General features: G+C 36.7%; 1 long non-coding RNA gene across 1 annotated transcript; it reads right to left on the reverse strand.

The window, feature by feature from the left end:
* Window positions 1-8,281: 8,281 nt before the first annotated feature.
* Window positions 8,282-10,982, reverse strand: LOC137925289 (uncharacterized). Its single transcript, XR_011107661.1, has 3 exons — window positions 10,902-10,982; window positions 9,083-9,253; window positions 8,282-8,584 (listed from the first exon to the last, which is right to left on the reverse strand). It is a non-coding gene; the product is annotated as an uncharacterized lncRNA (long non-coding RNA).
* Window positions 10,983-12,752: the final 1,770 nt, after the last annotated feature.

Here is a 12,752-nt window from a genome sequence, read left to right on the forward strand (position 1 = left end):
ATATATAGATACTAGGGATTGTGGATCCGAATGAGATCCCCCCTATTACCGAGAAGGGGCTAATGGTAGCATGCGGTAAGGTTGGAAACAACAAAGCTCCAGGACCTGATGGGATCCCCAACGTAGCTCTTAAACAAGCTATTGTAGCATCACCAGGAGTCTTCTTAGAGACCTATAATAGCTGCTTACGGGAAGGCACTTTTCCTACCGCGTGGAAACGACAGAGACTGGTACTTCTCCCTAAAGGTAAGAAGCCACCAGACGAGCCATCGTCATACCGGCCCCTCTGTATGCTGGATACTGCGGGGAAAATACTAGAACGTATTATCCACAGCAGGATCGAAGCAGCAGTTGAACCCCACCTAGCTTACTCACAGTATGGGTTCAGAAAAGGCCGGTCTACGCTAGGCGCTATAGAGCAAGTTGTCAATATAGCAAAACTAGCAGTGTCTGGGAAAAGATGGAAGAGAGGCTCCATAGAATATTGCCACACACAAACACACACACACACACGAGAGTAGGAGCGGAGGAAGCTGGCCTGAACAGCCAGTTTATCACAGAAAGGCCACGGCCAGGCCGTGAGGACCAGGGATATCGAAGAGAGAGGATTGTTTTTAGTCGGTATTGACGCCTAGATCGATTCCGATATACGGGGCATCACCATCAGGCCCTATGGTACGTAAACGTATTTTTAAACTTCTTCCAAAAAAAAAAAAACAAAAACACACACACACACACACGCACACACGCGCAAACACATAGGTAGTGTGAGACAGAGATAGTGCTTTACGAAGCCGAAATTAGCCGATTGTCTCTTTCCAAAGGTCGATTTGCAATATTTATCGTCGGGTTCTGTACTTTAAAAACCATTCAGCGCCATCTATTGGTGTGAACTAAACACTATTTTAATAAATTGAAAACTATATACGTAATGACATTTATTCAATTTTTTTATATTTATTACAATACTGTATACATGCTTCATTAGGTGGAATATTTTTTCATGATTCTCCGGTGTAATTTATATTTTCATTGTCTTATCTGAAATTTTAAAATATTAATTATAATGTGGGCTCTTTTTAGATGATATATTAAAGTTTGCTGACTCGTTCACATGACTTATATCATAATGTATACAACAAAGTAAGAAAAGGACCAATATTTAGCCACTTCCGCACATGCAGTGGTAGTCGTGCAATGAAATGCACCGCTCGCCAGCTCGCTGATAAATGCGTATGCGGCAAACAATGCGAATCACACAACCGCCACCACCAAATTACTCAACACGTGTTTCACCCCTCCACGGGGCATCTTCAGGATTTATGTTACACCGATTAGTGCCAAACACAGAGTCTCTGTATTTGGTGAGTAATTTGGTGCATGTACGGAAGTAGCTAAATATTGGTCCTTTTCTTACTTAGGATGGACTTCCGCGAGGTAACGCCTGATTCCATTAAATAAAAGTATACAACAAACACTGTGAAATTTCATTTAGAAAAATCAATTGTTGTGTTTCTGACAGGCTTTTCTCTGGAAATCAGCATTCCGTGCCGGCGGAAGCATTTATTTATTATATATTAGGGGGACCGGAAAGTAATGTCGTTTCTGCGCATGCCGATATTTAATTGTCATTTCATAGCTCATTTTGTATTTGGAACACGTTGTATACTAGATAGCAAAAGGTTGTCGATAACGAAGGAGAATATATTGTTGATTAGAAATAAAAACTTATTAAAAATGTTGTCGTGTGAATTTAAATTAAGAAAGCGACATTACTTTCCGGTGCCCCTAATAAAAATAATTGACGATTCAAAATTGCGTGCATATTTGAATAAAGATATTTTGAATTTGGAATAGCAAATTTATATATTGCCATAACAAAAACTATACAAATTTAATGTTAGAAGTATCATAATAAAGAAGTAATAATCACGATGCATATATCATATACACAACATATACAATTCAAGTAGATATGCAGTATCTTCATTACATATTATTTGATCAACACAATAGATTAAAAATTAATATGAAATTGTCATTCTAAATTCACAGGTTTTATTGGCAAGCAGGTAAATTTTCCTAGGTTGGTAGTACTGTCTATAACATTTGCCAAGCGTCCGTTTGTGAAAAGGTTTTATTCCGTATGTATTTGTTAAACTCTGCAAGTCTTGATTGGTGCCAAAATAGCACAAAGTTTTTGGAAAAACAGCGTCAAAAACTCCACTAATATGTTTCCGCAACCATCGTGTTTGTTTGATTTTTCTCCATACGACTTACGGCTATTCAAAGTCAAAAGGTCAATGCGAGGACGCCGTTTTGACACGATTGAGGATGTAAAAACCGAATCTAAAGCCTTGAAGGCTGTACGGGAAAAATAGTATATCAACTGGAAAAAGCGTTAGCAAAAGTGTGTATTATGAGACGGGGATTACTTTGAATGTGATGAAATTGATTTGAAAGAATAAATAATGAATTTACATTTTATCATTAAATTCACTTTACTATTTGATCACAGTATTATATCGTCTATTCAAAAGGCAGCTATGGTATACCCTGAGTAAAATATTACAGTGTGAGTTAAGGCTTCCAAGGGTACCTTTAATGTTAGACTCTGAAGACGAGGTTCAAGCTAAGCACCCTCACAGTTCTTCATCTCTATTGTTTCTGATGATGTTAATGCTGTTAGCTCTAAGGCTTTTACAGCTTTATCGGTACTTCACGGAGCGGAAGGGTCCGTGAACGAGATTTAAACCAAAGAACTAAAAGCTGGTGGGGCGCCTACCAGCTGCACGGGGACGCTTGCACGTTGTTAAGGCTCTTCGCGGTAGAGCTTTGACGGGGTGTGTTGCTGGAGTGTGCTTTCGGGTTAGTACGGCAGCACGGACCACAGGCGAGCCGAAGAGGGATCCGGATCCAACCACGGTTCGCCCAAGCTGTTTGCGGTTAGGGAGCGGGCGGCCGCTCACTAAAAACGGGTGTTGTGGCGTGGTGGGTTTTGTTTTGTTATGTAGAACACGACGACCTGTGTAAAGTGTTGCAGGTGTAGTGGTTGCTGAAGATGCTGAGTGGTTTGCGCTTGCAGTGTTGCGAGTGTCTGCAGGGGGTGCGGTGTGGCGAGTGTTTTGTGGGAACCCTTTGATGGGCGTGAGGAGAACGTCTTTAGGATGTATCTTGGTCTTTACTCAGGTACGGGGGGAGTAGAGTAAGGCGCTAGCTATTAGGGGATTGGGATGTGCAGAGACCGACTCAAAGTAAGTTTTGGAGCAGGCCAGAAAGAACTCTTGGAGTTCTTCAGGTGTAATATGTAGAACTATCAAACTTATTTCACGTAAAACAGAGTCCACTTTACCTTCACGATAACCTTGACTCCAGGGCAGTTGTAGTCGCCAGTGGCCTTGATCTGCTCCAAGCGACTCTTCTCCTGGAACACGTCGAAGATTGACACGATGATGTGCAGGCACACCAGGAGGAACTCGTTTACATACGCCATTATCACGTGACCTGCGACACTAGCATTTTACTTTCATTATTATTATATTTTAGACCATAGATGTTCTCTGCACGCTATAGATCTCTACCAAAGATGCGCTGCCTAAATACAGAGACTTCTCAACCAACCAACGCCTCATCTATCTGCTCGTGATCGTCACCTGATAACCTCGGTCACAAAGGCCCCACCTGCTGCCACTGCAGATTAGCAATTTTTCGTGCTACATTTTTTTGTTTATTTATTTATTTACACTATATTGTAAAACAAAACTATCAAAAAAAGAGGAAATGTAACAAAATAACTTGATAAATAAGAAAAAATAAATAATTTATATACACCAATACCATGCTTCGCGTCGTTTTATTTTGCGTTTTTTTCGAAGTTGTGTCGCTGCTTAATTAGTACTAATTTTTACTGTGCGTCGTTAGATTTTTGAGGTTGCGTTGTTTTGGGTTCAAGTCTTCAATTTTTTTTGAAACTTTCTTTTTTTTCTGAAAGATGGCAATATTTTTGTTTCTAATTGCGCCATGCCATCAAAACTTGGGGATTCCCTTTCTAACTAAAACTCGACGCAATTTGAATACAGTTTTATTTTCACTTTGTTTTGCTAATTTTGGAGTTCAGTTTCAATTACATTGTGTGTTGTAATGTAGTGTGTTGTGTTTTTTTTAAAGAGAATAATAAATTTATATAAATTTTTACGCGTTGTTTCTGGTTACAGAAACGGTAAATATTATTCCAATATATTTATTGGCAAAATTATATTATATTATTTTTGTTTTTTAAGCGTTTACTATGTTCAAATTTCTTTTTAAAAAGTAGTATTTTCGTGACCCTGTAACCTATCTTCGATCTTTACATGGTTTGCTATAAAAAATCTATAATTCACTTTGTGGCGTTTCATTTTGCGTCGTGTTTTTTGGAACGTAACCACGACCCAAAGTGAGATATTGGTTTATGAGGTATTAGGTATTTACACTTTATTATACATCAAAACTCTATAAAAAACAAAAAGGAAATGTAACAAAATAACATAGATGATAGGTAGGAAAAAATAAATAATTGATATAGAGGTACAATTGGCGGTCTTATCGCTCGAGGCGGTCTCTACCAAACAACCTTTGGATGGAGATACGAGACATGAAGGAGATGGCAAATTAGTTTTACCATATTCTTTACCACAAACGCCGTGTACATTATAAAGTAATTTTTTTAATAGATTCTTTATTTATTCTTCCAAATCAATTGCATTACATTCAAAGTAATCCTCGTCCGACAAAACGCACTTTTGCCAAAGCTCTTTTCAGTCCCGACTGGAATACAATTACAATACAATACGATACAATGCGATACAATTTTTCCGGTATAGCCTTCAAGATGTTCGATTCGGTTTTTATTTTCTCAATCCTATTGGAACGGAGTTGTCGCATTGGCCTTTTGAATTTGAATAGGCAGAAGTCGAGGTCGAGTTTTTGAAGCTCTTTTTCTAAAAAAATTGAGCAATTTGCCGCTAATAAATACATTTAAAAAACTTTTAAGTTAAACGGTTTTTTGATACCCATATTGTGGTGGTTATGGAAAAATATGTACTTAGTCCGCCATATTGGAACGGCGTCCATCTTGAATTTTAAATTTTGACAATCATCGTATTTTACTAGTGTAGCCCTTTCATTTGATACCCATATTGAGGGGGTTAAGAAAAAATACGTAATCCGCCATTTTGTATCGGCGGCCATCTTAGATTTATAATGTTATTGATTTTATTATATTGTATTGTCATCTAAATTAAATGTGTGTACCAAATTTCAGATCAATCTGACAACGGGAAGGTGCTTAAATTTCATATTCTAATTTTGACCCAAACAAATTCCGTACGGGTCGAACTAAATAAAACCGTTTAAAAAAGCCAAAAGATATTCCAAATTTGAAACAGACGCTTGGCAAATGCTATAGACAGTTCTACCAACCTAGGAAAAAAATACCGCGCATCCAAATACCTGGCTACTCAGGAGTTTTAAATGAAAATTTCACCTTCATTTTTAATCACATTGTACTTACCATAACAGTGATAAATACTGTGCTGATTCAATAAGGATGTTTTAATGTTATAGAGTTGATGTTCACTCATAGCTGGCCTAAATTCTTTCGTTAACGAAAGCTATATACATCGCTAAGCGACCAGATGTTTCGTTGACGGTGTATTTTTATAACTTAGATGTTTGGTTTTTTAGTATTAGATTTTACAAGAGTACTAATTACAACATGAAACCAACCACGGAAAACCAATTCGGCTTCACTGCTGGTAAATCAACGTCGGACGCAATTCAAGCCATGAGAATTATTATGGAGAAACATAGATGCAATAAAGAAGATTTACATATTGTCTTCATTGACCTGGAAAAAGCTTTCGATAGAGTGCCAAGACAACTTGTATGGCAAGCTCTCAGGTCTCAAGGCCTCCCCGAAAAGTATGTCTCCATAGTAAAAGACATGTACTACAACTGCGCGACCCAGGTGAGAAGCCCGGCAGGACTCAGTGACCCGTTCGAAGTAACAGTTGGCGTTCATCAGGGATCCGCACTTAGCCCATTATTATTTAACTGCGTCATGCATTACCTCACAAAGGATATACAGAATGCCTTACCATGGTGCCTTCTATATGCAGATGATATTGTTCTTGCAAACAAATCAGCGGATGATTTGCAGAGAGACCTGAACCTATGGATTAGAGAACTAGAATCCAACGGCCTCCGCATAAGTAGATCCAAAACGGAACACATGCACTGTGCATTTGCACCAACACCAACACAAGGCCATAGCAATCTGAACATCAGTGGCATTCCAATACCATCCGTCACTAAGTTCAGGTACCTAGGGTCGACCTTAAGTATCGATGCAGACTCAACCGCTGATGTCAAGAACAGGGTACAAACTGCATGGATGAAGTGGAGGGAAGTGTCAGGCGTTCTATGTGATAACCGTATGCCCATTAAGACCAAGGGTAAAGTCTACAAAGCAGTTGTCAGACCAGCTATGCTCTACGGCTCGGAATGCTGGACTGTAAGTCAGAGACACGAGCAAACACTTCATGTCAATGAGATGAAGATGCTTAGATGGTCGGGTGGCGTCACTAGAATGGACAAAATACGGAACGAATATATGAGAGGTTCGTTTAAGGTAGCTCCGATCCCCAGCAAATTACAGGAAAAAAGATTACGATGGTATGGCCACATTCAACGGAAACCAGATAACCACGTAGTAAAAACTGCCTTAAGCCTCCCAGAATTCCCAAGAGGGAGAGGGCGTCCAAAAGCTACGTGGTGGTCTAATATCAGAAAGGAACTGGAAACCCTTCAACTTGATGCAGGGACAACCCAGGATAGAGTGGCCTGGCGCAAATTGATAAGGAGACCCGACCCCAAATAAAGGGAAAAGGGAAAGAAGAAGAAGAAGAAGAAGAAGAAGAAGACTAATTACAACATGAATACCAATTCATGTTGTAATTAGTTTGAACGTTTAAAGATAGTACTTATCAATATCATATTTAGTGATTCTTAGATATCTATAGCTAGACAATTTGTTTAGTATGCCGTATAATGTTCTAGACCAACTTCTGTCTGATAAGAGCGAAAAAATCTAAGCGCACCCACCTGTGGGTGTGGACAATGAATTGCAAAGCCGGCGTGATAAATGAAAAAATGGATATGAAAGGGAAAGAAAGAAGAGTTGTAGAAAGAAAGAAAATAAAGGAATGTAACATCATAGGAGGAACGATAGAAGACCGCGAAAATAAAAATGTAACATGAAAAATCTATGAAATAAAAACAAAGTCCCTGAACCACAATAGAGGTACAAGAGGTTCCATAGAAGGGGACATATTGAAAAAAAAAAACGTGAACTTGTTAAGGCAGAGTTTTCCAAACTTTTTTGTGCCGTAGACCCCTTGCCATGTTTTCCGTGTTGGCTAGACCCCCTACTTACCTGATATTCATTTCCTGTAAATTTCTAACTGTAGTGAAGTTAAGTGTTAACAACTTAAAGTAAAAACACATGTAGACACACATGAATAAACGTATTTGTCCAACATTCGTATTTATAAATTGACGAATTGAACAAGTCAGTGCAAGGTAGCGAAGCTCTGAGACTGCGACTCTTAGGTTTTTAAAAGTTCAAAATGTATTGCAACCACAAAGCGACTACCAATATCCTACAACTTACACAATTTTATAAACATAAATAATAAATTTTTCATTTCATAGGTACTTTTATAAATAATGTAAATGTTTTGATATTATAAGATAGTATGATGTAAGTAAATAGGTATTATCAGTGTATGTGTTGAGATCCACTATCGTAGACCCCCATTTTCATTTCATGGACCCCCAAATTTTTTTTCGCTGACGTAGACCCCTTGCAGGTTGTCATGGACTACTTTGGGAATCACTGTGTTAAGGCATCTTCAAAAAGTGCTTGCTGGTATTCCGTATCTATCTCATATCTATTATACTTACACTGGTAAATAAAATCCGGGATATTCGTGTATGTGTAGTGTTTGGTTGCAATGTCTTCCTCTGCAAATTTACTTCGCGCCTCTTTCCGTGCAGGTCCTGAAAATGAAAAATATCGATTTGCGTCCTTCCACCTTACGCTCTTCTTTCTAATCTAACTTAGCCTAAAGCAATAACTTAGGGGGGGGTGGAATTTGACCCAAACCAATACCTTTCATCACCGGATTTGCTAGCTACGAAGTGAAAGCCTTCAATTATTCCAAGAGTTTTATTACGTGGTACAACACCGGTTCAACATTTGCGATTATGAAATGAGAGCGTAGTAGAATTCAAATTTACGGAGCTGGTACGTGGGGCAGACGTGGTTGGAAAACTCCCTCCTCCCGTCAAACTCCATCCAGCTTTCCTTTCTCTTTCCAGCCTCCTTCGATCTTCTCTCTTCCATCTTCACTTCCTGTACGGACCCCGGCGGCAAGGGGCACGGCCGGTGCACGAGATCTTCTTCTTACAGCAACTCACTTCAAAGGCCATGCTAACGAGGGTCAGGACCACCAGAAATAAGCTGGTGAGGAAGTGCTTCATGCTGAAACAAGATTTAAAACGTATTAATAATCGTTTCTGATATTTGAAAACATCTGGAGAAACATCACTGTAACATTTAGGTGATGGTAATTTATACGTGAAGGATATAAGTCGTATGACAGAGCGGGAGGGGGAGGGGAGGGGTGAGGGAAGGGGGAATCTACTTACGCCGTAATTACCGGTTTGCTCTATTTCATCTACTTTCATTAAATTATCTCTACATCGCCTAAATAGTATTGTTTTTATTTTATTAAAGTAAACAGTATGATATGCACAAAAAATCAAATTATTCTTGACGTAATACCAATATCAAATGTTAGCAGAACAAAGGTACGAGGTTTACCATATATCATTAATTTTAAAATTAAATATAGATGAAACATCTATTGACTTAAGGTATTAAAATTTCTAATGTAAGGAAACTATATCATTTAAAATAATTTAAAGTTGTGTTATGTACCTGTAGAAGTGATGAAATAAGTGAAGAAGATTAACAAACCTTAATTATTCACCACAGGGCGCTGGTTTCTTGCAGGCGATATAAATCTTCTTTGTGCAGGCGCCGGCAAAAGAAGTCAGCGAGAGAAGTACGCTTAGGAGCAGAAAAAGCGCGCTGCGCACCAAGCCCATGGTACGTTACCGATTGCCCATGACAACCATGGTCTCGACACTGCAAAAAACCCAGCTCTTGGTGATCAACAACCACGAACTGGAGACTCCACGCCAGCCAGAAAAACCACATCCTCGAAACCAAAGACAATCCAATAGGTTCAAGATTCAAATCGCAATCTGGACTGGAATCACTTCTGGACGTACACAAGATATATATACACATATATATGTTAACTACACATACATTGGTTTGGGTCAAATATTCAATTTTATACTAAGTTCTACTAAAAGAGTTTAAGTAAGAATTCTCATATAAAGTTATTTATTTTGAGCGAAGAATTTTAAAAATAATCTCTCTGTGACGTCAACAGCATTACATGTCTCGGAAAATGTCTTCGCTTAGAAGGGCAATTCTATCATATACCTTTTGTCTGAAAATCTCGTTGAAACTACGTCATCGAATCGCAGAACCGACATTATTATCAACCAATCACAATCCCTGCTTTACAACCAATTACACGTGTCGCTTGTGTGTGTGATACGAATGCTTCTCTTAAAGTCATGTTTAAAAGTACATACAGGTTGTTTGGCAGTTCAATTGGCTTTTGATTCTTGCATTATTTGAAGATAAGCAAGCTATCACCTGATAGGAATGTTGATCCTTTAAGCCTGCCATAAACTCAAGTTTATCTTTTCAAACAAAATATAACATTTTTTTATATGTACATTATAATATCAACAATTTAAACGATCAACTAAAAACTCTTGAATGCTATAATAAGATATATTCAATAATATATTTTTATTTTTTTAAATAAAACAAAGAAAAGAAAGGTTTATATGTTGCGTAACTCTGTTATATATGTACACGCATCACACCCTTTCATTCATATGTGTTAGCTTTTCGAAGATTAATTTTAGGCGATAAGAGCTTATATTTATTTCTCGTATTTATCATATGTATGTCTCTCTAAGAATTATTGCGCATATATAATATCTTATTAATAATATGTTACGAATCAACCATTATTATATTAATTTGTTAAAAAACATCTCAACAAGCTCTATCTTTAATTATAAATAGCCTGCACAGCTTATTTTATGCTCAAAAGTTTGAAAGAGGTGAATGTATTGATTATTTGCTGTCAATTATGGTGCACTATGTCTTAAAATGAATGGTTTCAGAAATAATAAAGAAAGTAATAAAAACGCAATTAAAAATTAATTAGCTAAATACTAAATTAATTATTATTTACTATCTGTATCTGTCCTAGGTGATTATCGTCTGAAGTTATTAGCATGTAGGATTCAAATGAAAAAAAAAGATTAATGTGTCATTTTTCAGCGTGGTCAATTTATACAAAGGAAATAATTCATAAAGCCTTTTCTTGATTTTACATAACCAATCATGCCGCATATAACAGTTTCTATTTTACTTTGATTTAATTATGTATAAGGGGAACGGAATGTAATGTCGCTTTTTCAAGTTAAATTCACACGACTACATTTTTAACAAGTTTTTATTTCTAATCAACAATATATTCACTTTCTTTATCAACAACCTTTTGCCGTCTAGTATACAAATCAATGCCGGAGCGGTAACAAATCAATCGAGTTTTTCTGTAAAATATGTCGACAGAAACTACATTACTTTCCGGCACCGTAAATATATGTAACAATTTCCTAATATTTAAAATACAACTCACCTGAATTATTTTTGTGTTTGTGTTTTGAAATTTGTCTTGAATTAAACTTTTTTTTACAGAAATTTTTGATTGATATGTTAAAAGGAATTTTGAGTATTTAAACTGATGTCGGTTTTTTTTCTTTTACATGATATAAGAAAGAAGGTTTTAATTAGAAATACAAACTATTTTTTCTAATTACATTCTTCATAGAATTTATTGAGATTGAAATATTATAATAATAAAATACAGAATGTAATCAACAATACACATATAAATGTACGACGAATATACAATACAAATATAGGATAAGAACATCTATGTTATTTCTATATTGTTACAGAAGGAAGGACGATGATACCGGGATAATGGGGGATAACGTTTCTTCTGAGGAGGAAAGGAAAAAATTGATTTGAAGGAATAAATAGAATTTGTACATTTTATACATACTTTTACATGATATTAAATTATTTTGTCGAGAAGTTAAAGTAGACTACTTCTTTAGTATTATTACGATATATATTCCACGAGCATTTTCGTCCGTGTCTTTGTGTTTGCACACGTTTTCTCATCTAACAATGTTTACTAAGTCTCTTAATCTATTTTAACGACACCCTGACAATGTCAAGTTTTTAAAATCACTTCCTCATCCCTACTCCACATTGGCATCCTCAGGTTGTGCGCCAGTGTCTGTGCGGCGGTTGCCGTATTCACCACGTCGATGAACGGAAGATCATTATAGGGGAACCTGCGATAGATCAAAACAACTTATACAAGACAATACGTTGTTATTACTAAAGATTGTAATACAGTGAGGAAGAAGTTAGCAAACATTTTTATGTCAGAATAAGACAGGACTCTTCCATAGATCTTCAAAATAACCGTTTTTCGCTTCCACTTCACTCTATCCGATGTTTCATTTTCGGAAATATTGCGGAACCGCATGTATTTTTTTACCACATCCATCCATCTAGTTTTCTGTCGCCTACGTTGCCGTTGACATTGCCTACATACTCTGAAGGTTTCCTCTTTACTTATACAGACGTAAAGTAGTGTGATTGTTTTATATGAACTCTAATAAAAAAAAATTACAAAATTAATATTTTTGATTTAAAAAATTAGGCGTAATTTTAATTATTTCGGTGAACATAGACGAAATAATTGACTTACTTTTAAATTAAATTAAAAGTCGATCTAATACTATGATAAAAAAGTTAAGTGAATTTGTTAGTAAAAAAATAAATTCTTTATTTATTCTTACAAATCAATTTCATCACCGTCCGAAAATTCTGTTTTCCTGGTATAGTCTTCAAGACGTTCTCCGTTTCAGTTTACCTAGAGGGTAACTTACCCATTCTGCGTCTACCAGCTTTCGATCATAAATCGTCAAAATCAAGGGTCCAATAATTGCTCGGCGGATGAAATGGCACACACGTTACCTATGACTACATTTGTTAAACCGCATTATCAGTTGCGGCGTGTTCCTCGAAATCGAATCGCAACAAGACGGTTGTTCAAAGGTAGACTTCTATCAAAGATAAAGTTTAACAGATGTGCGATAGATGTCTAGCTTTCAAGTATTCCAGTTATAAATGTTTTACAAATGTATGTGAGTTTACAAACAGGAACATAGGTATGTGCGGTGTGTCGTAAGATTTTGCGCTTACGTAATAGTGATGTACGTGTATCGATAAAATTTTATATCGATATATTATGTTATAAACGTTTTATAAAATTGACGATGTTCAAATAACGTGTTAAATGTTCCGGTTTTAAAAGTGATCTATATACAATGCGATTAAAATAAGAATAGAACCGGCCTAGCGCCATGTTGTGACGTCACAACGGGAACTTGGTATAGTGTGCAAAAAA

The sequence above is a fragment of the Battus philenor genome, unplaced genomic scaffold (genome assembly GCF_028537555.1).
Source record: "Battus philenor isolate CCGP_79_NKW_IND1 unplaced genomic scaffold, ilBatPhil1.0.hap1 SCAF_26, whole genome shotgun sequence".
Taxonomy (NCBI): domain Eukaryota; kingdom Metazoa; phylum Arthropoda; class Insecta; order Lepidoptera; family Papilionidae; genus Battus; species Battus philenor.